This window comes from Elephas maximus, chromosome 3 (assembly GCF_024166365.1).
Source record: "Elephas maximus indicus isolate mEleMax1 chromosome 3, mEleMax1 primary haplotype, whole genome shotgun sequence".
NCBI classification, from domain to species: Eukaryota; Metazoa; Chordata; class Mammalia; order Proboscidea; family Elephantidae; genus Elephas; species Elephas maximus.
The window spans coordinates 188516589-188520937 of NC_064821.1; the positions used below are offsets into that span (position 1 = coordinate 188516589).

The 4349-nt window shown below is 39.4% G+C and overlaps 1 pseudogene; it reads right to left on the minus strand.

Annotated features, from left to right (window-relative positions):
- Nucleotides 1-1389: 1389 nt before the first annotated feature.
- Nucleotides 1390-1761, minus strand: LOC126071454 (small proline-rich protein 2E-like; annotated as a pseudogene).
- Between the last annotated feature and the right edge of the window lie 2588 nt (nt 1762-4349).

Below are 4349 nucleotides of genomic sequence, written 5' to 3' on the forward strand. Positions count from 1 at the left end.
AATATGCGTAGCCTTCTGTAAAGCCTATGCTTTAAAAAAAATTCTTTTTAGAGTTTGGACCACAACAAGTACAAAATTCCCTATGCAGTTTTGCCAGCTATAATTTGATGAGAATGAATAGATTAGACTTCCCTTTAAGATAGAAAAATGAATAGACTTTTCATTTAGTCACCCCTCAAAATAAGCTTTTATTTTGTAACAGTTTTAACTTCTCCCTAGGTTTTTTTTCATCTCTTAGAAGAAAGAAAAAAATAAGGGAGTTTTGCTCTTAGAGAAATAGCACTGAACAAACGCATGCACTTTTAGTCAAAATGCTACACAAAAGAAAATACGTATGATAGTTGAGTATTAAATTAATATAAAATTTTAGAGTTTTGACCGTACGCATAATATAGCTGTCAAACTTTGGATGAATACCAAAATCATTACTATGGCCTACAAACCCAACTTCTCTAACTCCTTTGTTGACAATCTCACCTTGATAATTTCCTTTTTTTGCTGTTGTTTTTCTCCACCTTAGAACTTGCTATTTCTTCTTATTGGAACAATCTCTCCTGGATATGCTCATGGCTCACTCTTCTGTTCATTCATGTCTCTGCCCAAAAAGTCACTTTGGAAGAACCTTTCTAAACAATCTTCTCTCAAGTATACCTCATGCATGCCACTCTTAGTTCTTATCCATGCCCCTGTTTGGTCACCAGTACCTGTATCTCCAGCATGTAGAATATTGCCTAGCACATATAGGCAAATGGAAAACATTTGTGAATCATTTAATTAATCTCTGTGAGTATATTGAGCTGAAGATCTTCTTTCTCACTTTTTACAGATGAGGAAATAATACTTGAGATAGCTGAAGTAACTTCTTAGGGTCACTCAAGCTAGGATGTTGTTGAAATGGATTTAAAGCCACAAAAATAATTACTTGGTATACCCAATCCAAAAGGTACGTCTCAAGCAAGACTGAATTCAGTGAGGGGAAAGCCCAAATCTAAGACTTCGATTCATCTTATGGGCATTCATCTGATGTAGTTGAAGGAAGACCGTAAAAGTGCAAAATTAAAACAAAACCAATGTAGGTTCAACCATGAAACATGTATTTTATTGAAGAAGCAGAAACAGGACACAACTCATTATACGAAAGAGATCACTGCCTAAATTAGATCACAGATAGATTCCAAAGAGAGATCAGGCAAAACATCTACTTAAGAACGGAGACCTTGACCTGGTCCCTCATTTTCCAGTGCAGTGCTATCAACGTTAGAATCTAAGTCTTTTTCTGTCAGCTCTTGTCTCAGGAGAAAGGTTAGGGAAGTTGCAGTCTGTCATCATGGCTAAGAGAAGAGAATGGAGTCCAGAGACTGGGAAGAGCCACTGGATCTCATCATTTCACTATTCTGATGAATTCTGCTGTTGTTGCTTGCCCTCGGGTACACATTTCTGCTGGCAGGGTTGGGGTGGCAGCACAGGAGGTCATTTCTGCTGGCATGGTGGAAGAGGGCAATACACAGGTGGACATGGCTGAGGAGGGCAATACACAGGTGGGCATGGTGGAGGAAGGCACTACACAGGTAAGCATGGCTCTGGGCACCTTGGAGGTGAACATGGTTCTGGGCACTTCAGAGGTGAGCATGGCTCAGGACACTTTGGGGGTGGACATAGATCTGGGCACTTCGGAGGTGGGCATGGCTCAGGGCACTTAGGTGGGCACACCACAGGAGGTGTTTGGCAGGGCTGCTTGCACTGCTGCTGATGGTAAGACATCTTTCCTGGGTCTCTGGGAATCTGAAAAATGAACAGATGACAGTGTTTACCATAGTGACACTCTTGCTGGCTAAGCAAGTCACTATCCTTTAAATGAGCTCAGACAATATTCCTCTAGTTTCCAACAAATCTTCATAACTGTGTAGCTTTTCCCTCTTCCCTTTTAGCATCATTTCCTGTTATGCATTGAATTGTATTTCCCAAAAATATGTGTTGGAATTCTCAACCCTATACCTATGGTGGAAACACTGGAGCAGTAGTGGATAAGAGCTACAGCCGTTAACCAAAAAGTCAGCCCTTCGAATCCACCAGATGCTCCTTGGAAACTCTGTGGGACAATTCTGTTCTGTCCTATAGGGTCACTGGGAGTCAGAATCCACTCAACAGCAAAGGGTTATACCTATGGATGTAATCTTATTTGGAAATAGAGTTTTCTTTGTCATGTTAATTTAAGCATACCTGAGTGGAGTAGGTTCTAAATCTAATCACTTCTGAGCTTTGATAAAGATCACAGATTAGACACAGAGATGCATACACAGGGGAAGACAGACAGTATGTGAGGATCATCTACAAGTCAAGAAAACAAGGAACACCCAGGCCTACCAACAAGGAAGGAATAAACAGGGCTGAGATTCTGTTTTGGACTCTTAGCCTCCAGAACTGAGAGAATATAAATTTCTGTTCTTTAAAGCCACCTATTTGTGGTATTTCTGTTAATGGCAGACTAGGAAACTAAGACCCTTCCCATCATCTCTTATTGTTTTTAGCATTTCTCTCATATTGCCATTTCTAAAAACAAAAACAGATCCTATATTCAGGTAGCACTAGGTAGGGCTGAATTTAAATGTTATCTAGAGAAAGGATACCCAACTTGCTAAACTTCTGAGCAATCCCAAAACAAATTGCTACCAACATCATCTGCCATGAGACCCTGACTGAGAGTCTAACTGATCTTGCCATGAGTTTTTCAGGAAGAATTGCAAAAGCTCAGATGCAGCTATAAGGGTAGTACCCAGAAAAACAAATCTTTGGAAACTAACTGAAATATGGGACAAGACTTCATTTCTACTTCCTTATTCTTCTTCCTATAAGTCTGTCCCTTTAACTTCATTTCCTATATGAACCTCAAGGTAGCTCAACAAAGAGCAGCAAAAATAGAATTATACCTGCCTCTCAAAAAACCGCTCATCTTGATTTCCACAAAGCTTAATAATTAAAACAAAAGTCCTTTCTATCTCCAGTTGAAGTCCTAATACTGCCCGAATGGCCAAAAATACCTTGCAAGTATTGCACTCACCAGAGTCTCAAAGCCAGTCCCCAAATGAGTATCAACAGGATGGCAGCAGGGTGGTGGAGTGTCCTTTTATAAGGGAGAGCCAGGCCTTTACAAGGGAAAGTGGGATGATGCACTGATTTCTCAACCAAAATGCCATCTGCATGCAATTCTAAAAATGATTTGTCACACTCATGCTGATTATCACAAAACTTCCTTATCCACCATTCTCCTCACCTGGGCAAGTGGACAGTGATTCACTTGAGACTTTGTCTTAGAAGGTGGAGCCAGTGTCATGTGGCATGTGAGGAATATGGGAGTTCTCCAGCTGAAAGCTTGTAGAGTGGGTGTCTTCCTCCAACTCCCCAGGTTCCCTGGATATAAAATTTGCTTCCCCATTCACTCTCTTGTCCAGTATCTAGTTTTGTACCTGCGATGCAGCAATTATGGTTTGTCAAGTCTGGCATCTGAACACATCTTACTCCTCACCCAAAACTTTTATTTTTAAAACATTTCTCCCTTTTCTATAGCCTTTAGTCATTAGGCTTCTTTTCTTGACCACTAAATAGGCTTTAACAAGAACAATATTGTCCTTCAGATTTCTAGGCAATAAGAGTCACATGCAGGGGCCTCTCCCTATGGTTCCAGGTTGTACAAATTTACATACTGACCTGTATCTGTGGGCCTCATGACCATTAGCCACTGGGGTCTATCAGAAACCCAGATTCCTTTTCTTCCATTTTCCTAAAACAACAATTCAATATCTGGTCTGCATCCATTTAGAAGCTTTTGCATTCATACTTCCAAATATTTGGCACTTATTTCCCCTACATAATTTAGTCCAGTTGTCTTCCTCTTTGGTATTTAATGTATGAGTAGCATTTAGTGTTATATGTCCTTAATTTTTTAACCTAGAGCTTATTTTCATCAACTCTAATTTAGAAATAATAATAGTATCACCTCAAACGGTTGACGTAAAAAAATAAATGAGAAAATGTATTTAATTACCTAGCATAATTCATATTGCATACATCTTCTGAAGAAATATTTACAGGGTATGAAAATAATTATCCATAATAATTAACCAGTAGTCACAAAAAAGTACAGATAAAGATTGTCACTATTTAGTGTGAGGCATTGGCAGGTTCTAAAGCAGTTTAGAAGGCACCAACTCGAAAACATCTTCAATATCTACATATTCTTTCCTGTAAGAATACTCCTCCCAAAATTCTTGCAGTGGGATTCAATGCCTGTGCCTTTCTCCAAAAGACCTTCAGTACAACATTTACAATAGTTCTCAACTGGAGTGAGTAAG